At 40.8% G+C, this 24,345-nt stretch overlaps 12 non-coding genes across 12 annotated transcripts; all 12 read left to right on the top strand.

Annotated features, from left to right (window-relative positions):
- The first annotated feature begins 293 nt into the window (after positions 1 to 293).
- On the top strand, positions 294 to 366 carry TRNAM-CAU (transfer RNA methionine (anticodon CAU)). Its single transcript has one exon. It is a non-coding gene; the product is annotated as a tRNA-Met (tRNA).
- Positions 367 to 1,595: 1,229 nt separating this feature from the next.
- Positions 1,596 to 1,667, top strand: TRNAG-UCC (transfer RNA glycine (anticodon UCC)). The gene has a single exon. It is a non-coding gene; the product is annotated as a tRNA-Gly (tRNA).
- A 1,736-nt stretch (positions 1,668 to 3,403) lies between these two features.
- TRNAM-CAU (transfer RNA methionine (anticodon CAU)) lies at positions 3,404 to 3,476 on the top strand. Its single transcript has one exon. It is a non-coding gene; the product is annotated as a tRNA-Met (tRNA).
- A 1,219-nt stretch (positions 3,477 to 4,695) lies between these two features.
- TRNAG-UCC (transfer RNA glycine (anticodon UCC)) lies at positions 4,696 to 4,767 on the top strand. Its single transcript has one exon. It is a non-coding gene; the product is annotated as a tRNA-Gly (tRNA).
- A 1,737-nt stretch (positions 4,768 to 6,504) lies between these two features.
- Positions 6,505 to 6,577, top strand: TRNAM-CAU (transfer RNA methionine (anticodon CAU)). The gene has a single exon. It is a non-coding gene; the product is annotated as a tRNA-Met (tRNA).
- A 1,219-nt stretch (positions 6,578 to 7,796) lies between these two features.
- On the top strand, positions 7,797 to 7,868 carry TRNAG-UCC (transfer RNA glycine (anticodon UCC)). Its single transcript has one exon. It is a non-coding gene; the product is annotated as a tRNA-Gly (tRNA).
- Positions 7,869 to 9,605: 1,737 nt separating this feature from the next.
- Positions 9,606 to 9,678, top strand: TRNAM-CAU (transfer RNA methionine (anticodon CAU)). Its single transcript has one exon. It is a non-coding gene; the product is annotated as a tRNA-Met (tRNA).
- Positions 9,679 to 10,906: 1,228 nt separating this feature from the next.
- Positions 10,907 to 10,978, top strand: TRNAG-UCC (transfer RNA glycine (anticodon UCC)). Its single transcript has one exon. It is a non-coding gene; the product is annotated as a tRNA-Gly (tRNA).
- Positions 10,979 to 12,715: 1,737 nt separating this feature from the next.
- On the top strand, positions 12,716 to 12,788 carry TRNAM-CAU (transfer RNA methionine (anticodon CAU)). The gene has a single exon. It is a non-coding gene; the product is annotated as a tRNA-Met (tRNA).
- Positions 12,789 to 14,016: 1,228 nt separating this feature from the next.
- Positions 14,017 to 14,088, top strand: TRNAG-UCC (transfer RNA glycine (anticodon UCC)). Its single transcript has one exon. It is a non-coding gene; the product is annotated as a tRNA-Gly (tRNA).
- A 2,276-nt stretch (positions 14,089 to 16,364) lies between these two features.
- On the top strand, positions 16,365 to 16,437 carry TRNAM-CAU (transfer RNA methionine (anticodon CAU)). Its single transcript has one exon. It is a non-coding gene; the product is annotated as a tRNA-Met (tRNA).
- Positions 16,438 to 17,665: 1,228 nt separating this feature from the next.
- On the top strand, positions 17,666 to 17,737 carry TRNAG-UCC (transfer RNA glycine (anticodon UCC)). The gene has a single exon. It is a non-coding gene; the product is annotated as a tRNA-Gly (tRNA).
- The last annotated feature ends 6,608 nt before the right edge of the window (positions 17,738 to 24,345 follow it).

Here is a 24,345-nt window from a genome sequence, read left to right as displayed (position 1 = left end):
CTTACTGCTTTACTACCAATAAAATACCAGTGAATGCTCAAATATTTCAAAACGAGGAAAAGAAAGCTAATTGGTGGTATAATTGTGAGCATAGCTGCCTTCCAAGCAGTTGACCTGGGTTCGGGTTCCTGGCCAACGCAGGTGTTATTATTTTTAAATACTAAACCATTATTTAACAAATCATGTTTGCATGCAGATATAGGACATAGTTACAGTGTGCGTAAAAACAGCTTTTTTAATGTAATATTGATTCTGTCAGTTTGTTAATTTCTTTTTCATAAGCAAAAGTATATGCCTCATTAGCGCAGTAGGTAGCGCGTCAGTCTCATAATCTGAAGGTCGTGAGTTCGATCCACACATGGGGCATTACTTTTCATTTACTTTTTAATACAAATGTATTTCATTTTTGTTCACATTTTCATTTACTGTACGATAGTAAATATTTTGTATTTTGTATGAATATTGTTGTATCACTTTTATGTAACTAATGTTTTTTATAAATATTTGTAAATATTAATAAAAACTCATTGACCAATTACAGTACGCTCATGCCATCCAACAAATAACAAAAAAATGCGACGACCCCACGGGATGCCTCCTTTGTCTTTTAAAAACACAGTATGGGGACTAAAGATCAAGAAGCGTTGGTCGCGGGTGAAGACGCAGACCCAGAACCAGACTCCAAGGAGGAAGTAGACACCCCACTCACTCATAAAGAAATGCTGGTATTTGTTCAGAATATCAAGAGCTCTTTTCACTCTGAGATACACAGCATCCACCGCAGTCACAAAGACAAAATAGCGTCTATAGGAGACCATATTGCGGACTTGGAAGAGAAGGTAGCTACAAACGCTCATGCTCAAAAAACCCAGGCCCAGGAAGTCCATGAGCTAAAACCCCAAGTTAAAATAATCTTTGAGAAACTGGAGAACACAGAGAACCGGTCAAGACACAACAATCTGCAGATCAGAGGAGTGCCGGAAGAAGTGGACAATGCCAAATTAGACACATATCTTACCTGGATTTTCACGTCCCTTCTACCAGAAACATTGGTAGATAAACTCATGATGGACAGAGCTCACAGGCTTCCTAGTCCTAAAAATCGTGACCTAGCAAAGCCACGGGATGTGATCACACGTCTGCACTATATCCGTACCAAAGAGGAGTATTAGATCATTTAGTGTTTCAAGTCATGTGGCAGAGAACGAGTGTTTTTACTTTGATCAGATTCTGATTCCCCATTAGATTTCTATTATTTAGAGAGAAGAATAATTTAATACAGCACTAGAGCTTTGGAAATGTGTTGTTTTTTATATACTATTATTCCTATAAAAATGGTTTATTAAGGCAGGGGTGCACAAACTTGGGGCCCTTGATTATTTATGGGGGGTACGGAGCTTACAGAGGCTCCGCTCTCTTCCTGAAAATCTTGCCTCAATATATAAATGCACTCATTACTTCCTTTTTCTAATACTTAGACAGACGCCATTTCACTGGTGGCGTCTTTGCTCTCCACATGCAAACATGCACACATGCACCTAATTTTTCCAGTCTTAATTCTTTTTTATAACTGCCATTTATGCTATCTTTATACAGCGTTGGTGGTATAGTGGTGAGCATAGCTGCCTTCCAAGCAGTTGACCCGGGTTCGATTCCCGGCCAACGCAGGTGTTGCTATTTTTAAATACTAAAACATTATTATGAAATCATATTTGCGTGCTGATATATGTATGTGGTTTGTGCTAGTTTTATCTCTTTTTGATGACTTCCTAGTGACTCAACTCGGAATCATTTTAACTTTTTGGCAAGGACGACATACCTATATAAAGGCTAATTTTGTAAGCATCAAAACTCCAGAGTTATGAAGTGTAACATAAATCTTTTTGGACTTCAACTATTTTTTTGTACAATTAATTAACATCCAGAAAAGAAGTGGACGAAGAAAACATTAAAAGGCTAATAAGTGGTGCATGCGCGACACCAGATGGGATGGTCAAATATATTTATTTTTTGTTCACATTTGCATTTATGGTAGTAAATATTTGGTATTTTGAATGAATATTGCCACCAATCACACCAGTCACACCTTTGTTTACCGCGGTTGATTTCCTTGAATTACCTGGATTCTGATTTCTTTGGGTGCAATTCTTCGCGTATCTGCCAGGTGGCAGAAATGAATGAATACTAATGTGTACAGTACTGTGCAACTGCGTCAATTTGCAGGTGTTTAAAAAACAAATAAAAGCCAAGTCTACAGAACCACAGTGGTCCATTGTGAATCGATCTTGATCCTTAAAGACGCTGAAGACGTTATCAAACTTAGGCGTTGCATAATAAAAACCTCTAAAACACAATGTTGTGGGCTTTTTTCTACATTCTTATCCCTGCACAATTGCTGACTGAACTAGACACCATGTGTACACCGTAAACGTATAAGAAACCTGACTGTAGTTATGCATTTTTAATATGTTCTGCAATTAATGCTGCAACAGATAAGCTGGCGACTTTATCAGAAATATATGAATATTTCATTTCGAACTATGATTTTTACAAATGTTCACCTGACGTTCATGGGTGGAAGCATTCGGTAAGGCAAACCTTAACTAACGACCATTGCTTTTTTCGCATTGTCCCTCCTCCCGAAGATAGAAGAGGGTATTGGTGTATGATCCCAGATTTGGCAACTGCAAAATGAGAAAGGTCGGGTTTAATCCATTACGTTTAAAGCTGCAGTTCAAGCTGCTGTTTAAAAAAAACAAATGTATTCCTGCATTGTGATTGACTGAGCAGTTACTACAGTAGATACAATTGGTGAACTGCTAGGGAGAGGGCGGGGCTCAAGAGCCAGAGCCTATCAGAAGGAGAAGGGGGCTGTCTCTTTGGAAACGCTTCCTACAGTACAATAGAAACATTAAAAATGTCTTTCAAACATTTAAAAAAAAATGTATGCTACAAGTTTGTTCTCATAGTACAGAACTAATTTATTTAAAAATGTTATTTCTATTACTATTGGGGGAAAAAAACCAGATGGGACTCGAACCCACAATCCCTGGCTTAAGAGGCCATAGTTTCTTATGATATTTCATTATAATTTCAATTGTGCAATCATTCTTACTGCTTTACTACCAATAAAATACCAGTGAATGCTCAAATATTTCAAAACGAGGAAAAGAAAGCTAATTGGTGGTATAATTGTGAGCATAGCTGCCTTCCAAGCAGTTGACCTGGGTTCGGGTTCCTGGCCAACGCAGGTGTTATTATTTTTAAATACTAAACCATTATTTAGCAAATCATGTTTGCGTGCAGATATAGGACATAGTTACAGTGTGCGTAAAAACAGCTTTTTTAAAGTAATATTGATTCTGGAAATTTGTTAATTTCTTTTTCATAGCTAAAAGTATATGCCTCGTTAGCGCAGTAGGTAGCGCGTCAGTCTCATAATCTGAATGTCGTGAGTTCGATCCTCACATGGGGCATTACTTTTCATTTACTTTTTAATACAAATGTATTTCCTTTTTGTTCACATTTGCATTTACTGTACGGTAGTAAATATTTTGTATTTTGTATGAATATTGTTGTATCACTTTTATGTAACTATTGTTTTTTATAAATATTTGTAAATATTAATAAAAACTCATTGACCAATTACAGTACGCTCATGCCATCCAACAAACAACAAAAAAATGCGACGACCCCACGGGATGCCTCCTTTGTCTTTTAAAAACACAGTATGATCAAGAAGCGTTGGTCGCGGGTGAAGACGCAGACCCAGAACCAGACTTCAATGAGGAAGTAGACACCCCACTCACTCATAAAGAAATGCTGGTATTTGTTCAGGATATCAAGAGCTCTTTTCACTCTGAGATACACAGCATCCACCGCAGTCACAAAGACAAAATAGCGTCTATAGGAGACCATATTGCGGACTTGGAAGAGAAGGTAGCTACAAACGCTCATGCTCAAAAAACCCAGGCCCAGGAAGTCCATGAGCCAAAACCCCAAGTTAAAATAATCTTTGAGAAACTGGAGAACACAGAGAACCGGTCAAGACACAACAATCTGCAGATCAGAGGAGTGCCGGAAGAAGTGGACAATGCCAAATTAGACACATATCTTACCTGGATTTTCACGTCCGTTCTACCAGAAACATTGGTAGATAAACTCATGATGGACAGAGCTCACAGGCTTCCTAGTCCTAAAAATCATGACCTAGCAAAGCCACGGGATGTGATCACACGTCTGCACTATATCCGTACCAAAGAGGAGTATTAGATCATTTAGTGTTTCAAGTCATGTGGCAGAGAACGAGTGTTTTTACTTTGATCAGATTCTGATTCCCCATTAGATTTCTATTATTTAGAGAGAAGAATAATTTAATACAGCACTAGAGCTTTGGAAATGTGTTGTTTTTTATATACTATTATTCCTATTAAAATGGTTTATTAAGGCAGGGGTGCACAAACTTGCGGCCCTTGATTATTTATGGGGGGTACGGAGCTTACAGAGGCTCCGCTCTCTTCCTGAAAATCTTGCCTCAATATATAAATGCACTCATAACTTCCTTTTTCTAATACTTAGACAGACGCCATTTCACTGGTGGCGTCTTTGCTCTCCACATGCAAACATGCACACATGCACCTAATTTTTCCAGTCTTAATTCTTTTTTATAACTGCCATTTATGCTATCTTTATACAGCGTTGGTGGTATAGTGGTGAGCATAGCTGCCTTCCAAGCAGTTGACCCGGGTTCGATTCCCGGCCAACGCAGGTGTTGCTATTTTTAAATACTAAAACATTATTATGAAATCATATTTGCGTGCTGATATATGTATGTGGTTTGTGCTAGTTTTATCTCTTTTTGATGACTTCCTAGTGACTCAACTCAGAATCATTTGAACTTTTTGGCAAGGACGACATACCTATATAAAGGCTAATTTTGTAAGCATCAAAACTCCAGAGTTATGAAGTGTAACATAAATCTTTTTGGACTTCAACTATTTTTTTGTACAATTAATTAACATCCAGAAAAGAAGTGGACGAAGAAAACATTAAAAGGCTAATAAGTGGTGCATGCGCGACACCAGATGGGATGGTCAAATATATTTATTTTTTGTTCACATTTGCATTTATGGTAGTAAATATTTGGTATTTTGAATGAATATTGCCACCAATCACACCAGTCACACCTTTGTTTACCGCGGTTGATTTCCTTGAATTACCTGGATTCTGATTTCTTTGGGTGCAATTCTTCGCGTATCTGCCAGGTGGCAGAAATGAATGAATACTAATGTGTACAGTACTGTGCAACTGCGTCAATTTGCAGGTGTTTAAAAAACAAATAAAAGCCAAGTCTACAGAACCACAGTGGTCCATTGTGAATCGATCTTGATCCTTAAAGACGCTGAAGACGTTATCAAACTTAGGCGTTGCATAATAAAAACCTCTAAAACACAATGTTGTGGGCTTTTTTCTACATTCTTATCCCTGCACAATTGCTGACTGAACTAGACACCATGTGTACACCGTAAACGTATAAGAAACCTGACTGTAGTTATGCATTTTTAATATGTTCTGCAATTAATGCTGCAACAGATAAGCTGGCGACTTTATCAGAAATATATGAATATTTCATTTCGAACTATGATTTTTACAAATGTTCACCTGACGTTCATGGGTGGAAGCATTCGGTAAGGCAAACCTTAACTAACGACCATTGCTTTTTTCGCATTGTCCCTCCTCCCGAAGATAGAAGAGGGTATTGGTGTATGATCCCAGATTTGGCAACTGCAAAATGAGAAAGGTCGGGTTTAATCCATTACGTTTAAAGCTGCAGTTCAAGCTGCTGTTTAAAAAAAACAAATGTATTCCTGCATTGTGATTGACTGAGCAGTTACTACAGTAGATACAATTGGTGAACTGCTAGGGAGAGGGCGGGGCTCAAGAGCCAGAGCCTATCAGAAGGAGAAGGGGGCTGTCTCTTTGGAAACGCTTCCTACAGTACAATAGAAACATTAAAAATGTCTTTCAAACATTTAAAAAAAAAATGTATGCTACAAGTTTGTTCTCATAGTACAGAACTAATTTATTTAAAAATGTTATTTCTATTACTATTGGGGAAAAAAAACCAGATGGGACTCGAACCCACAATCCCTGGCTTAAGAGGCCATAGTTTCTTATGATATTTCATTATAATTTCAATTGTGCAATCATTCTTACTGCTTTACTACCAATAAAATACCAGTGAATGCTCAAATATTTCAAAACGAGGAAAAGAAAGGTAATTGGTGGTATAATTGTGAGCATAGCTGCCTTCCAAGCAGTTGACCTGGGTTCGGGTTCCTGGCCAACGCAGGTGTTATTATTTTTAAATACTAAACCATTATTTAGCAAATCATGTTTGCGTGCAGATATAGGACATAGTTACAGTGTGCGTAAAAACAGCTTTTTTAAAGTAATATTGATTCTAGAAATTTGTTAATTTCTTTTTCATAGCTAAAAGTATATGCCTCGTTAGCGCAGTAGGTAGCGCGTCAGTCTCATAATCTGAAGGTCGTGAGTTCGATCCTCACATGGGGCATTACTTTTCATTTACTTTTTAATACAAATGTATTTCCTTTTTGTTCACATTTGCATTTACTGTACGGTAGTAAATATTTTGTATTTTGTATGAATATTGTTGTATCACTTTTATGTAACTATTGTTTTTTATAAATATTTGTAAATATTAATAAAAACTCATTGACCAATTACAGTACGCTCATGCCATCCAACAAACAACAAAAAAATGCGACGACCCCACGGGATGCCTCCTTTGTCTTTTAAAAACACAGTATGATCAAGAATCGTTGGTCGCGGGTGAAGACGCAGACCCAGAACCAGACTCCAATGAGGAAGTAGACACCCCACTCACTCATAAAGAAATGCTGGTATTTGTTCAGGATATCAAGAGCTCTTTTCACTCTGAGATACACAGCATCCACCGCAGTCACAAAGACAAAATAGCGTCTATAGGAGACCATATTGCGGACTTGGAAGAGAAGGTAGCTACAAACGCTCATGCTCAAAAAACCCAGGCCCAGGAAGTCCATGAGCTAAAACCCCAAGTTAAAATAATCTTTGAGAAACTGGAGAACACAGAGAACCGGTCAAGACACAACAATCTGCAGATCAGAGGAGTGCCGGAAGAAGTGGACAATGCCAAATTAGACACATATCTTACCTGGATTTTCACGTCCCTTCTACCAGAAACATTGGTAGATAAACTCATGATGGACAGAGCTCACAGGCTTCCTAGTCCTAAAAATCGTGACCTAGCAAAGCCACGGGATGTGATCACACGTCTGCACTATATCCGTACCAAAGAGGAGTATTAGATCATTTAGTGTTTCAAGTCATGTGGCAGAGAACGAGTGTTTTTACTTTGATCAGATTCTGATTCCCCATTAGATTTCTATTATTTAGAGAGAAGAATAATTTAATACAGCACTAGAGCTTTGGAAATGTGTTGTTTTTTATATACTATTATTCCTATAAAAATGGTTTATTAAGGCAGGGGTGCACAAACTTGGGGCCCTTGATTATTTATGGGGGGTACGGAGCTTACAGAGGCTCCGCTCTCTTCCTGAAAATCTTGCCTCAATATATAAATGCACTCATAACTTCCTTTTTCTAATACTTAGACAGACGCCATTTCACTGGTGGCGTCTTTGCTCTCCACATGCAAACATGCACACATGCACCTAATTTTTCCAGTCTTAATTCTTTTTTATAACTGCCATTTATGCTATCTTTATACAGCGTTGGTGGTATAGTGGTGAGCATAGCTGCCTTCCAAGCAGTTGACCCGGGTTCGATTCCCGGCCAACGCAGGTGTTGCTATTTTTAAATACTAAAACATTATTATGAAATCATATTTGCGTGCTGATATATGTATGTGGTTTGTGCTAGTTTTATCTCTTTTTGATGACTTCCTAGTGACTCAACTCGGAATCATTTTAACTTTTTGGCAAGGACGACATAAATATATAAAGGCTAATTTTGTAAGCATCAAAACTCCAGAGTTATGAAGTGTAACATAAATCTTTTTGGACTTCAACTATTTTTTTGTACAATTAATTAACATCCAGAAAAGAAGTGGACGAAGAAAACATTAAAAGGCTAATAAGTGGTGCATGCGCGACACCAGATGGGATGGTCAAATATATTTATTTTTTGTTCACATTTGCATTTATGGTAGTAAATATTTGGTATTTTGTATGAATATTGCCACCAATCACACCAGTCACACCTTTGTTTACCGCGGTTGATTTCCTTGAATTACCTGGATTCTGATTTCTTTGGGTGCAATTCTTCGCGTATCTGCCAGGTGGCAGAAATGAATGAATACTAATGTGTACAGTACTGTGCAACTGCGTCAATTTGCAGGTGTTTAAAAAACAAATAAAAGCCAAGTCTACAGAACCACAGTGGTCCATTGTGAATCGATCTTGATCCTTAAAGACGCTGAAGACGTTATCAAACTTAGGCGTTGCATAATAAAAACCTCTAAAACACAATGTTGTGGGCTTTTTTCTACATTTTTATCCCTGCACAATTGCTGACTGAACTAGACACCATGTGTACACCGTAAACGTATAAGAAACCTGACTGTAGTTATGCATTTTTAATATGTTCTGCAATTAATGCTGCAACAGATAAGCTGGCGACTTTATCAGAAATATATGAATATTTCATTTCGAACTATGATTTTTACAAATGTTCACCTGACGTTCATGGGTGGAAGCATTCGGTAAGGCAAACCTTAACTAACGACCATTGCTTTTTTCGCATTGTCCCTCCTCCCGAAGATAGAAGAGGGTATTGGTGTATGATCCCAGATTTGGCAACTGCAAAATGAGAAAGGTCGGGTTTAATCCATTACGTTTAAAGCTGCAGTTCAAGCTGCTGTTTAAAAAAAACAAATGTATTCCTGCATTGTGATTGACTGAGCAGTTACTACAGTAGATACAATTGGTGAACTGCTAGGGAGAGGGCGGGGCTCAAGAGCCAGAGCCTATCAGAAGGAGAAGGGGGCTGTCTCTTTGGAAACGCTTCCTACAGTACAATAGAAACATTAAAAATGTCTTTCAAACATTTTTAAAAAAAATGTATGCTACAAGTTTGTTCTCATAGTACAGAACTAATTTATTTAAAAATGTTATTTCTATTACTATTGGGGAAAAAAAACCAGATGGGACTCGAACCCACAATCCCTGGCTTAAGAGGCCATAGTTTCTTATGATATTTCATTATAATTTCAATTGTGCAATCATTCTTACTGCTTTACTACCAATAAAATACCAGTGAATGCTCAAATATTTCAAAACGAGGAAAAGAAAGGTAACTGGTGGTATAATTGTGAGCATAGCTGCCTTCCAAGCAGTTGACCTGGGTTCGGGTTCCTGGCCAACGCAGGTGTTATTATTTTTAAATACTAAACCATTATTTAGCAAATCATGTTTGCGTGCAGATATAGGACATAGTGACAGTGTGCGTAAAAACAGCTTTTTTAAAGTAATATTGATTCTGGAAATTTGTTAATTTCTTTTTCATAACTAATAGTATATGCCTCATTAGCGCAGTAGGTAGCGCGTCAGTCTCATAATCTGAAGGTCGTGAGTTCGATCCTCACATGGGGCATTACTCTTCATTTACTTTTTAATACAAATGTATTTCCTTTTTGTTCACATTTGCATTTACTGTACGGTAGTAAATATTTTGTATTTTGTATGAATATTGTTGTATCACTTTTATGTAACTATTGTTTTTTATAAATATTTGTAAATATTAATAAAACCTCATTGACCAATTACAGTACGCTCATGCCATCCAACAAACAACAAAAAAATGCAACGACCCCACGGGATGCCTCCTTTGTCTTTTAAAAACACAGTATGGGGACTAAAGATCAAGAAGCGTTGGTCGCGGGTGAAGACGCAGACCCAGAACCAGACTCCAAGGAGGAAGTAGACACCCCACTCACTCATAAAGAAATGCTGGTATTTGTTCAGGATATCAAGAGCTCTTTTCACTCTGAGATACACAGCATCCACCGCAGTCTCAAAGACAAAATAGCGTCTATAGGAGACCATATTGCGGACTTGGAAGAGAAGGTAGCTACAAACGCTCATGCTCAAGAAACCCAGGCCCAGGAAGTCCATGAGCTAAAACCCCAAGTTAAAATAATCTTTGAGAAACTGGAGAACACTGAGAACCGGTCAAGACACAACAATCTGCAGATCAGAGGAGTGCCAGAAGAAGTGGACAATGCCAAATTAGACACATATCTTACCTGGATTTTCACGTCCCTTCTACCAGAAACATTGGTAGATAAACTCATGATGGACAGAGCTCACAGGCTTCCTAGACCTAAAAATCTTGACCTAGCAAAGCCACGGAATGTGATCACACGTCTGCACTATATCCGTACCAAAGAGGAGTACTAGATCATTTAGTGTTTCAAGTCATGTGGCAGAGAACGAGCGTTTTTTCTTTGATCAGATTCTGATTCCCCATTAGATTTCTCTTATTTAGAGAGAAGAATAATTTAATACAGCACTAGAGCTTTGGAAATGTGTTGTTTTTTATATACTATTATTCCTATAAAAATGGTTTATTAAGGCAGGGGTGCACAAACTTGGGGCCCTTGATTATTTATGGGGGGTACGGAGCTTACAGAGGCTCCGCTCTCTTCCTGAAAATTTTGCCTCAATATATAAATGCACTCATAACTTCCTTTTTCTAATACTTAGACAGACGCCATTTCACTGGTGGCGTCTTTGCTCTCCACATGCAAACATGCACACATGCACCTAATTTTCCAGTCTTAATTCTTTTTTATAACTGCCATTTATGCTATCTTTATACAGCGTTGGTGGTATAGTGGTGAGCATAGCTGCCTTCCAAGCAGTTGACCCGGGTTCGATTCCCGGCCAACGCAGGTGTTGCTATTTTTAAATACTAAAACATTATTATGAAATCATATTTGCGTGCTGATATATGTATGTGGTTTGTGCTAGTTTTATCTCTTTTTGATGACTTCCTAGTGACTCAACTCGGAATCATTTTAACTTTTTGGCAAGGACGACATAAATATATAAAGGCTAATTTTGTAAGCATCAAAACTCCAGAGTTATGAAGTGTAACATAAATCTTTTTGGACTTCAACTATTTTTTTGTACAATTAATTAACATCCAGAAAAGAAGTGGACGAAGAAAACATTAAAAGGCTAATAAGTGGTGCATGCGCGACACCAGATGGGATGGTCAAATATATTTATTTTTTGTTCACATTTGCATTTATGGTAGTAAATATTTGGTATTTTGTATGAATATTGCCACCAATCACACCAGTCACACCTTTGTTTACCGCGGTTGATTTCCTTGAATTACCTGGATTCTGATTTCTTTGGGTGCAATTCTTCGCGTATCTGCCAAGTGGCAGAAATGAATGAATACTAATGTGTACAGTACTGTGCAACTGCGTCAATTTGCAGGTGTTTAAAAAACAAATAAAAGCCAAGTCTACAGAACCACAGTGGTCCATTGTGAATCGATCTTGATCCTTAAAGACGCTGAAGACGTTATCAAACTTAGGCGTTGCATAATAAAAACCTCTAAAACACAATGTTGTGGGCTTTTTTCTACATTTTTATCCCTGCACAATTGCTGACTGAACTAGACACCATGTGTACACCGTAAACGTATAAGAAACCTGACTGTAGTTATGCATTTTTAATATGTTCTGCAATTAATGCTGCAACAGATAAGCTGGCGACTTTATCAGAAATATATGAATATTTCATTTCGAACTATGATTTTTACAAATGTTCACCTGACGTTCATGGGTGGAAGCATTCGGTAAGGCAAACCTTAACTAACGACCATTGCTTTTTTCGCATTGTCCCTCCTCCCGAAGATAGAAGAGGGTATTGGTGTATGATCCCAGATTTGGCAACTGCAAAATGAGAAAGGTCGGGTTTAATCCATTACGTTTAAAGCTGCAGTTCAAGCTGCTGTTTAAAAAAAACAAATGTATTCCTGCATTGTGATTGACTGAGCAGTTACTACAGTAGATACAATTGGTGAACTGCTAGGGAGAGGGCGGGGCTCAAGAGCCAGAGCCTATCAGAAGGAGAAGGGGGCTGTCTCTTTGGAAACGCTTCCTACAGTACAATAGAAACATTAAAAATGTCTTTCAAACATTTAAAAAAAAAATGTATGCTACAAGTTTGTTCTCATAGTACAGAACTAATTTATTTAAAAATGTTATTTCTATTACTATTGGGGAAAAAAAACCAGATGGGACTCGAACCCACAATCCCTGGCTTAAGAGGCCATAGTTTCTTATGATATTTCATTATAATTTCAATTGTGCAATCATTCTTACTGCTTTACTACCAATAAAATACCAGTGAATGCTCAAATATTTCAAAACGAGGAAAAGAAAGCTAATTGGTGGTATAATTGTGAGCATAGCTGCCTTCCAAGCAGTTGACCTGGGTTCGGGTTCCTGGCCAACGCAGGTGTTATTATTTTTAAATACTAAACCATTATTTAGCAAATCATGTTTGCGTGCAGATATAGGACATAGTGACAGTGTGCGTAAAAACAGCTTTTTTAAAGTAATATTGATTCTGGAAATTTGTTAATTTCTTTTTCATAACTAATAGTGTATGCCTCATTAGCGCAGTAGGTAGCGCGTCAGTCTCATAATCTGAATGTCGTGAGTGCGATCCTCACATGGGGCATTACTCTTCATTTACTTTTTAATACAAATGTATTTCCTTTTTGTTCACATTTGCATTTACTGTACGGTAGTAAATATTTTGTATTTTGTATGAATATTGTTGTATCACTTTTATGTAACTATTGTTTTTTATAAATATTTGTAAATATTAATAAAACCTCATTGACCAATTACAGTACGCTCATGCCATCCAACAAACAACAAAAAAATGCAACGACCCCACGGGATGCCTCCTTTGTCTTTTAAAAACACAGTATGGGGACTAAAGATCAAGAAGCGTTGGTCGCGGGTGAAGACGCAGACCCAGAACCAGACTCCAAGGAGGAAGTAGACACCCCACTCACTCATAAAGAAATGCTGGTATTTGTTCAGGATATCAAGAGCTCTTTTCACTCTGAGATACACAGCATCCACCGCAGTCTCAAAGACAAAATAGCGTCTATAGGAGACCATATTGCGGACTTGGAAGAGAAGGTAGCTACAAACGCTCATGCTCAAGAAACCCAGGCCCAGGAAGTCCATGAGCTAAAACCCCAAGTTAAAATAATCTTTGAGAAACTGGAGAACACAGAGAACCGGTCAAGACACAACAATCTGCAGATCAGAGGAGTGCCAGAAGAAGTGGACAATGCCAAATTAGACACATATCTTACCTGGATTTTCACGTCCCTTCTACCAGAAACATTGGTAGATAAACTCATGATGGACAGAGCTCACAGGCTTCCTAGACCTAAAAATCTTGACCTAGCAAAGCCACGGAATGTGATCACACGTCTGCACTATATCCGTACCAAAGAGGAGTACTAGATCATTTAGTGTTTCAAGTCATGTGGCAGAGAACGAGCGTTTTTACTTTGATCAGATTCTGATTCCCCATTAGATTTCTCTTATTTAGAGAGAAGAATAATTTAATACAGCACTAGAGCTTTGGAAATGTGTTGTTTTTTATATACTATTATTCCTATAAAAATGGTTTATTAAGGCAGGGGTGCACAAACTTGGGGCCCTTGATTATTTATGGGGGGTACGGAGCTTACAGAGGCTCCGCTCTCTTCCTGAAAATCTTGCCTCAATATATAAATGCACTCATAACTTCCTTTTTCTAATACTTAGACAGACGCCATTTCACTGGTGGCGTCTTTGCTCTCCACATGCAAACATGCACACATGCACCTAATTTTCCAGTCTTAATTCTTTTTTATAACTGCCATTTATGCTATCTTTATACAGCGTTGGTGGTATAGTGGTGAGCATAGCTGCCTTCCAAGCAGTTGACCCGGGTTCGATTCCCGGCCAACGCAGGTGTTGCTATTTTTAAATACTAAAACATTATTATGAAATCATATTTGCGTGCTGATATATGTATGTGGTTTGTGCTAGTTTTATCTCTTTTTGATGACTTCCTAGTGACTCAACTCGGAATCATTTTAACTTTTTGGCAAGGACGACATACCTATATAAAGGCTAATTTTGTAAGCATCAAAACTCCAGAGTTATGAAGTGTAACATAAATCTTTTTGGACTTCAACTATTTTTTTCTACAATTAATTAACATCCAGAAAAGAAGGGGACGAAGAAAACATTAAAAGGCTAATAAGTGGTGCATGCGCGACACCAGATGGGATGGTCAAATATATTTATTTTTTGTTCACATTTGCATTTATGGTAGTAAATATTTGGTATTTTGTATGAATATTGCCACCAATCACACCAGTCACACCTTTGTTTACCGCGGTTGATTTCCTTGAATTACCTGGATTCTGATTTCTTTGGGTGCAATTCTTCGCGTATCTGCCAGGTGGCAGAAATGAATGAATACTAATGTGTACAGTACTGTGCAACTGCGTCAATTTGCAGGTGTTTAAAAAACAAATAAAAGCCAAGTCTACAGAACCACAGTGGTCCATTGTGAATCGATCTTGATCCTTAAAGACGCTGAAGACGTTATCAAACTTAGGCGTTGCATAATAAAAACCTCTAAAACACAATGTTGTGGGCTTTTTTCTACATTCTTATCCCTGCACAATTGCTGACTGAACTAGACACCATGTGTACACCGTAAACGTATAAGAAACCTGACTGTAGTTATGCATTTTTAATATGTTCTGCAATTAATGCTGCAACAGATAAGCTGGCGACTTTATCAGAAATATATGAATATTTCATTTCGAACTATGATTTTTACAAATGTTCACCTGACGTTCATAGGTGGAAGCATTCGGTAAGGCAAACCTTAACTAACGACCATTGCTTTTTTCGCATTGTCCCTTCTTAATAATTCATCCTCGACTCAGCATATGTCGGGATCATCTCCAAATACATCGGATCGAACACCTCCGGAGGCTTTCCCCCACTGTTACAGCCCTGGAAAAGTAATCGAACGTTCGGAGGAGAAATAATTGAGTCTGACACCAATGTGCGATCAAAAATATCTCCTGTTTATTAGGCGTTCACATTCAGGTTATATAGGCCTTGAAACAAAGATGAATATTTGCCAATTTCCATTTCCCTTATTTTGTGCTTATGTTAGACATAACATGTCATTAAATCATTTATTTGGAAACTACCGTACATCACATGATTCAAGATTAAATAGCTGAGACCGTACATAAGTTCCCGTTTGTGCCTTATTTGGTCAATACTTCCTATTTCAACACAGAAGCTCAGCCAACATTAGATACAGAAAAAGGGTAGTTGGAAAAATATTAGTTAAATCGTGTGACTAAGCATAATGGCAGTGTTAGTATAAAAATGGTTATACAGCAGACAAAATGGAGTCACCCCTGAAATATATATATTATCATCCCTCCTCCCGAAGATAGAAGAGGGTATTGGTGTATGATCCCAGATTTGGCAACTGCAAAATGAGAAAGGTCGGGTTTAATCCATTACGTTTAAAGCTGCAGTTCAAGCTGCTGTTTAAAAAAAACTAATGTATTCCTGCATTGTGATTGACTGAGCAGTTACTACAGTAGATACAATTGGTGAACTGCTAGGGAGAGGGCGGGGCTCAAGAGCCAGAGCCTATCAGAAGGAGAAGGGGGCTGTCTCTTTGGAAACGCTTCCTACAGTACAATAGAAACATTAAAAATGTCTTTCAAACATTTAAAAAAAAAATGTTTGCTACAAGTTTGTTCTCATAGTACAGAACTAATTTATTTAAAAATGTTATTTCTATTACTATTGGGGAAAAAAAACCAGATGGGACTCGAACCCACAATCCCTGGCTTAAGAGGCCATAGTTTCTTATGATATTTCATTATAATTTCAATTGTGCAATCATTCTTACTGCTTTACTACCAATAAAATACCAGTGAATGCTCAAATATTTCAAAACGAGGAAAAGAAAGCTAATTGGTGGTATAATTGTGAGCATAGCTGCCTTCCAAGCAGTTGACCTGGGTTCGGGTTCCTGGCCAACGCAGGTGTTATTATTTTTAAATACTAAACCATTATTTAGCAAATCATGTTTGCGTGCAGATATAGGACATAGTTACAGTGTGCGTAAAAACAGCTTTTTTAAAGTAATATTGATTCTGGAAATTTGTTAATTTCTTTTTCATAACTAATAGTATATGCCTCATTAGCGCAGTAGGTAGCGCGTCAGTCTCATAATCTGAATGTCGTGAGTTCGATCCTCACATGGGGCATTACTCTTCATTTACTTTTTAATACAAATGTATTTCCTTTTTGTTCACATTTGCATTTACTGTACGGTAGTAAATATTTTGTATTTTGTATGAATATTGTTGTATCACTTTTATGTAACTATTGTTTTTTATAAATATTTGTAAATATTAATAAAACCTCATTGACCAATTACAGTACGCTCATGCCATCCAACAAACAACAAAAAAATGCAACGACCCCACGGGATGCCTCCTTTGTCTTTTAAAAACACAGTATGGGGACTAAAGATCAAGAAGCGTTGGTCGCGGGTGAAGACGCAGACCCAGAACCAGACTCCAAGGAGGAAGTAGACACCCCACTCACTCATAAAGAAATGCTGGTATTTGTTCAGGATATCAAGAGCTCTTTTCACTCTGAGATACACAGCATCCACCGCAGTCTCAAAGACAAAATAGCGTCTATAGGAGACCATATTGCGGACTTGGAAGAGAAGGTAGCTACAAACGCTCATGCTCAAGAAACCCAGGCCCAGGAAGTCCATGAGCTAAAACCCCAAGTTAAAATAATCTTTGAGAAACTGGAGAACACAGAGAACCGGTCAAGACACAACAATCTGCAGATCAGAGGAGTGCCAGAAGAAGTGGACAATGCCAAATTAGACACATATCTTACCTGGATTTTCACGTCCCTTCTACCAGAAACATTGGTAGATAAACTCATGATGGACAGAGCTCACAGGCTTCCTAGTCCTAAAAATCGTGACCTAGCAAAGCCACGGGATGTGATCACACGTCTGCACTATATCCGTACCAAAGAGGAGTATTAGATCATTTAGTGTTTCAAGTCATGTGGCAGAGAACGAGTGTTTTTACTTTGATCAGATTCTGATTCCCCATTAGATTTCTATTATTTAGAGAGAAGAATAATTTAATACAGCACTAGAGCTTTGGAAATGTGTTGTTTTTTATATACTATTATTCCTATAAAAATGGTTTATTAAGGCAGGGGTGCACAAACTTGGGGCCCTTGATTATTTATGGGGGGTACGGAGCTTACAGAGGCTCCGCTCTCTTCCTGAAAATCTTGCCTCAATATATAAATGCACTCATAACTTCCTTTTTCTAATACTTAGACAGACGCCATTTCACTGGTGGCGTCTTTGCTCTCCACATGCAAACATGCACACATGCACCTAATTTTCCAGTCTTAATTCTTTTTTATAACTGCCATTTATGCTATCTTTATACAGCGTTGGTGGTATAGTGGTGAGCATAGCTGCCTTCCAAGCAGTTGACCCGGGTTCGATTCCCGGCCAACGCAGGTGTTGCTATTTTTAAATACTAAAACATTATTATGAAATCATATTTGCGTGCTGATATATGTATGTGGTTTGTGCTAGTTTTATCTCTTTTTGATGACTTCCTAGTGACTCAACTCGGAATCATTTTAACTTTTTGGCAAGGACGACATACCTATATAAAGGCTAATTTTGTAAGCATCAAAACTCCAGAGTTATGAAGTGTAACATAAATCTTTTTGGACTTCAACTATTTTTTTCTACAATTAATTAACATCCAGAAAAGAAGGGGACGAAGAAAACATTAAAAGGCTAATAAGTGAGGGGCGTGTCGATGACGTCGACCGAGACGGAAGGGTAAGAGGAGAACTCCTGAGACCCTAATGCTGCAAACCAATTAAATATAGATTTACCCCGAATTTCCCGACCGCAAAACATATGAAGCAAACCCCAAACCACTAAGGCATGTCCCACAAGTCGAAAACCCAGCCCGGGCAGGGGGTAACAAAGTATTTTCCACCGGCGAAACAAAGCTCTGACTCGAGCTCGAAAAAACAAGATGGCGCCTCCCCGCCCGGCGCTCGTGGAGCAAAGTCTCCGGCAACGGAGCGAGACCAGCTGCAGGAAACGCCGCCAACGGAGGAAGGGATAACAAAGGCCTTCTTAGAGGAATTACATAATAAACTCTACCGATCCCTGCAGTCTAACCTACGCGAGGCGGTGGACGAGCTAAAACAGGACATTCAAGGCCTAACGAAAAGAACCGTGACATTGGAAGCTAAGTTGGAGGAGGCCCTCAAACATCAAGAGGCAGCGGACATAGAAATCAACCGGCTGGGAGCGGAGGTACGCGCTCTACAGGATGACATCGAGGATCAAGAGAACCGCGACCGCCGCCAAAACCTCAGAATACGGGGGGTGCCGGAAGCGGTTCTCCCAGGCCACCTCAGAGAATACCTCAGAGACTTCTTCACCTCTGTCTGCGAGGACCTTGAGGAAAGAGACCTCGAAATCGACAGGGCCCACCGCGCGCTAGGCCCGCGATCGGACGACCCCAACCGGAGAAGAGACGTGGTCATCCGAATGCATAGATACTCGGCGAAAGAAAAAATAATAAATGCCTGCCGGGAGAAGGACTCGGTCAGATTCAGGGAAGAACCTATACAAGTCTACAGTGACCTGTCAAAGAAAACGATCGACCGTCGCAAAGAGTTGAGGCCATTGACCCTGCTATTAAGAGAAAACGGAATAAAGTATAAGTGGGGGTTCCCCTTCAGACTGATTATACCCCATAAAGGGAAGTACCTGATTATCCGCTACCCGGAAGACATACCTCAGATGGCGCGAGCTCTGGGACTGACCCCCCCTACATCCTGGCCCACGGAAGAACGCGGCCTTCGGAGGCAGGAGACTGAAGATCCCCCGATGAGAGCCTCTGAACGCCTGGCGGAGCAAAGACAAGCAAAGCCAAGATAACTTACCCGAAACGCAGAATCCCAGCTGTCCCGGAACAACCAGCAGACAGTAGCAGCCCGTCACGGTAGGACTCCACCCGCGGCAGGAACAAAGACCTTCCCAGTCCTTCGTCAACTCCCCCCAAAGGAAGAACCTCTAAAAATACTTACCCAGACCGGCTCCGGGAGATTATGCAAGCGGGACAAGGGAGACAACGACTGACTGCATCACCGGAGCAAGAGTGGAGTCTCGCGAGACTACACCATTCCCCCGTGACAAGGCTTAGATTCTGCTTTCCTCCGGCAACGCGGAGGCGGAGATCACCCGCTGGACGGAGCGACCCCCTGATCGGGATGGTGACACTCGGACTGGGTCTACTCAAAGTTTCAGGGGTGAATTGAGGCTGTTGCCTCTCCCCCGAGTTTTGCCCAACCCCCCCCTGGCCTCCGGTGAAAGGCCAGCTCCAGAAGGGTCTGTAGAATAGAGTCTATAATATGTTTAGATAGGCTACGAGTGCTGTGAGTTAACATAGTTACAAGTTAGTAGTTATATTTTAATAGTTATTTAAAATGAGGTTGTAAAAAAGGGAAAAGGTTTGTGATTTACACCCCCCCCCCCTGCCGGGCGGCCACTTACCCAGACACCATGCCCCCTCCCTCACTCCAGACCTCCCCTTCCCTAGACCCCCCATCTTACCTACCCCCTCTCCCCCTTCTTCCCACCTCCCTCCCATCCTCTCCCTCCCCCCCCCAGCTTTCCCTTCCCCCGTACCATTCTCTCCCTCCCCCACCCACTGACACTCTCAACGGGCACATCAAGACAGGGGTAAGCATATTGAGAAACACTGTACCTACTGTCCTGAGCTGCCTGTAGATAAGGCTTGAGAAATGTGGAATAAATAAGGTTGCTTACTATGTTTAAAACAAATATGTCTAAATGTTCATCCCTAGCCCTTTGTGCCCCCCACCGACACATATATACCCCCCTCCCCCTGTCCCCCCCGCCCCCTCCCCCTTTCCCCCCTATAACCCCCCCCCCCTTTCCCCTGTGCCCCCCTGCCTCCTTTCCCCTCCACCCCCCCCCTATCTTCTCTCCTTTACCCCCCCTGTACCCCCCCCTTCCTCTATAGCCCTCCCCCCCCTCCTATACCCTCCCCTCACCCTCCCCACCCCTGTCCTCCCTCCCCCCCGCGCCCCCGGATACCCCCAATACCAGACCAAGACATCTAAAGGTCTCAAAGTGATGTTACCCCACGGAAAGGGGGAGTGCCCCAGTGTGAGGCAATATATATAAAGAATGTACAAAGTTGTGTAAGTTCATATAAGATAAATGGGCTAGAACGTATATCTTTACCCCTCCCTCCCTCCCTTCCCCCTACTTGTCACCCCCCCCTGTTAACTCCAACGAGTAACCCAAGATATTCAAAGGCCGCAAAGAAATTCTGACCAAAGAATGCAGACTGCACATTTATATGAGGCGTTGACTAATGAAAAGGCATAAGACTGGACAAACCAGATAAAGCAAAACAAAAAAAAAAAAAAAAAAAAAAAATGCCAAAATGTATAAGTTTTACATTTCCGTAACCCACCTAGCACCTTTAAGCCCGCTTCTCCCCCTCCCCCACGCCTTCCCCCCCCGTCCCTCCTCCCCCGTCCCCCCTCTTCCCCTCCTCTCCCCCTTCCACCCCTTACCCCCCACCCCACTTCTACCTTTTCCCCCCCTACCCCTCCCCTTTCCTTCTCCTCCCCCCCACCCCTAGTTATGGCTAACGTATGTCTCAAGACACTCAAAGGTTCCAAAGAAACTCTGATCTCTCACTGTACGTTGCCCACTTTTACAAGGCGGTGATTAATGTAAATATAAAGGTAATTATATATTGCTGTATAATCTGTATGAAACATGGCCACTTCAATGTATAGGAATTATTTATCAGTACCCCTCGTAGCACTTATAAGTTTTCAGCTTTCCCTCCCCCCCCTTACATCCCTCCCTCCCCCTCCCCCCCACATCCCTCCCTCCCCCCTGCCCTCCCCCTCCCCCATCCCCCCCCCCTTCCCCCCACTCCTAGTCAGGGCTATCGTATGTCTCAAGACACTCAAAGGTTCCAAAGAAACTCTGATCCTCCACTGAACGTTGCCCACTTTTACAAGACGTTGATAATTGTAATTATAAATGTAATTATATATTGCCGTATAATCTGTATGAAACATGGCCACTTCAATGTATAGGAATTATTTATCAGTACCCCTCGTAGTACTTATAAATTATCTGCTTTCCCTCCCCCCCCCCTTTACATCCTTCCCTCCCCCTCCCCCCTGTCCTCCCCATCCGCCCCGCCCCCCGTCCCCCCCCCCCCCCCCCTCCGCCCCCCCTACCTCCCCTCCCCGCCCCCCCTCTCGTGATCCCTCCCCCCCTCCCTTTCCCCCCAGACATAGAACTACCCAGGAGTACAACTTACTCCCGCTGAGAATAGACTACGCCCACAAGGGCAAATAATGGGAATAAAAATAACACCCCGCTAATCTAGGATAACTCATACTAAACAGGAAAGAGAACCTAAATATAGGAGGCCTTCCCAAGACCACCAACTTCCCCTCCCCACATACCACCCAAATCTGTCCCGCCCACCCCCTACTCTCTCCCAGCAAATGGAGGCAAGTCTCACCCTCATGACCCCCCTCTCTCCATAGGGGAAAACAAAGGGGAATAGTGGGTAATACACGGATCTATAGGGTCCCTCCCTCGCCCATTCCGGACGGTCACCGACACCGGACCCACCCCCTAAGGGTTCTTTACCCGACAAACCGACTACCCGTTAAGTCGGTTTTGTTCTATTAAGACCAGAACAAGGTCTACTTTCCTCTCTTTCGGTTACCTGCTGAAACTATCCCAGCAGGCCCCCTCCCTCCCCCCCCCTCACACCCTGGTTAACTAAGGCCCACAAAAAACGAGAGTACCTAGCCACTGATCCTTAGGAGAACCTAAAAAGGTGAGATAGACAAGGGAGATAATGGCTAAACAAGGACCAATTAAATTAGTATCTCTTAATGTAAAGGGATTACAGAATAATAGAAAAAGAAGGCTAGCCCTTCAAGAATTAAAAAAGCTCAATGGTGATATTGTCTTTCTCCAGGAGACGCACTTTACTGCGCAGGAGCCGCCTAAAACATTCCAAAACGCGTATCCTATGAGTTACTACTCATCATTTAGTAGTAAAAAAAGAGGAGTAGCCATTTTGATTAGACAAGGCACCCCCTTCAATTTAACAAAAGTCACAACGGACCCAGAGGGTAGATTCGTTGTGGTGTATGGGTCTCTGGCGGGGTCCGCGATCGCCCTGATCAACCTCTATGCCCCTAACGAAAATCAGTCGGATTTCCTTAGAAAAGTACTGGAGGAAACTGACCCGGAATACTCGTCCTCACTGTTAATAGGAGGAGATTTAAATATGGTACTTAACCCGGCAGAGGACAAATCGACCACACTGGGCCGGCCACACCCGCCCCAAGCGATAAGATTGGGGAAAAATTTCAGGGACATTATAAAGGATTTCTCCCTAGTAGATGTTTGGAGAGCACAACACCAGGGACAAAGAGACTATACTTTTTTCTCGGCACCTCACCAGACCTATTCCCGTATTGACTGTTTCCTTGCTACCAAGAATGTTCTAGAGGCAACATCCAACACAGATATAGGTCCAATCACATGGTCGGACCACGCCCCAATTTCTCTATTTCTCACGGCCCCATTTATAAAAACATACACATATAACTGGAAATTAAACGATTCTCTCTTAAACAATAAAGAAACAGAAAGAGAAGTCAAAAGAGCCCTTAAGAATTATTTTAGACTAAACCTAGGCACGGTGGACTCCCCAGCTATCCTGTGGGAAGCCCATAAAGCGGCCATTAGGGGCCAACTTATTTCGATAGCATCATATAAGAAGAAAACCAAAGTAAAACTAATCAAAGAGCTTACGGACAAAATTATACAACTAGAGCAGCAACACAAACTGAACCCGTCCAGGAGAATTTACAAATTATTGACAGCCGCTAGAACCAAATTAAGGGATATTCAATTGGAAAATGTAGAAAAAGCTCTAAAATGGACGGGTCAGAGGTATTACGACAAAGGGAACAAAGCTGATAGACTCCTTGCTAGCAGGTTAAGAGGCATACAAAAAAGATCACAGATTACGGCGATCAAAAATAGGTCTGGTGAGATAATCTATAATGAGAAAAAAATAGCGGAGGAATTTACCAAATTCTACACCAAACTATACAATCTGAGGTCTGACTCCGCTATTCCAAAGTTAACTGCAGAAGCATCAATAATAAATTACCTCGACGATTGTAATCTTCCCTCCCTGACAGAGGAGGAGAATGAAAGGTTAAACGGTAAAATAACAGTGGAAGAATTGTCAGCGGCGGTAAAAGCGTCCAAATCCTCCAAAGCGCCGGGACCTGACGGCTATACAAATCTCTACTATAAGAAATTCCTACCTATACTGACACCTCATCTTCTAAACCTGTTCAATTCCTTTTTGGAAGGGAACCCAATACCAAACTCTATGTCCTCAGCTAATTTGGCAATAATCCATAAGGAAGGGAAAGATCCGACCCAGTGTGGAAGCTATAGGCCCATATCCCTTTTGAATAACGATTTAAAGCTGTACAGTAAGATACTCGCGAATAGACTAAACCCCATATTACCCAGACTCATCCATCCAGACCAGGTTGGGTTTGTCTCAGGGCGACAAGCAGCGGACAACACGCGCAAATTAATAAACATAGTGGACCACGTCCACATGACCAAAACAAGGGCAATGCTACTGAGTCTAGATGCAGAGAAGGCATTCGATAGGATAGACTGGCTATTCCTAGACAAGGCCTTGGAAAAATTTGGTTTCAAAGATAAATTCCTGGAAGGAGTCCGGGCTCTCTACCAGAACCCTTCCGCCGCGGTCAAACTCCCAGGTGGAACAGGCGAGAGATTTCAAATTAAAAATGGCACAAGGCAGGGTTGTCCCCTATCCCCTCTTCTTTTCGCTCTCACGATCGAACCACTTGCAACCAAAATTCGAAACAATATAAATATACAGGGTGTCGAGATTGGTGAAACAAATTTAAAAATATCCCTATTCGCCGACGATATCATTCTGACCCTGACCAGACCC

Source organism: Ascaphus truei, chromosome 20, assembly GCF_040206685.1.
Source record: "Ascaphus truei isolate aAscTru1 chromosome 20, aAscTru1.hap1, whole genome shotgun sequence".
NCBI lineage: Eukaryota > Metazoa > Chordata > Amphibia > Anura > Ascaphidae > Ascaphus > Ascaphus truei.
The sequence above is the reverse complement of the archived record's forward strand: the minus strand, read 5'-3'. Positions and strand labels throughout refer to the sequence as shown.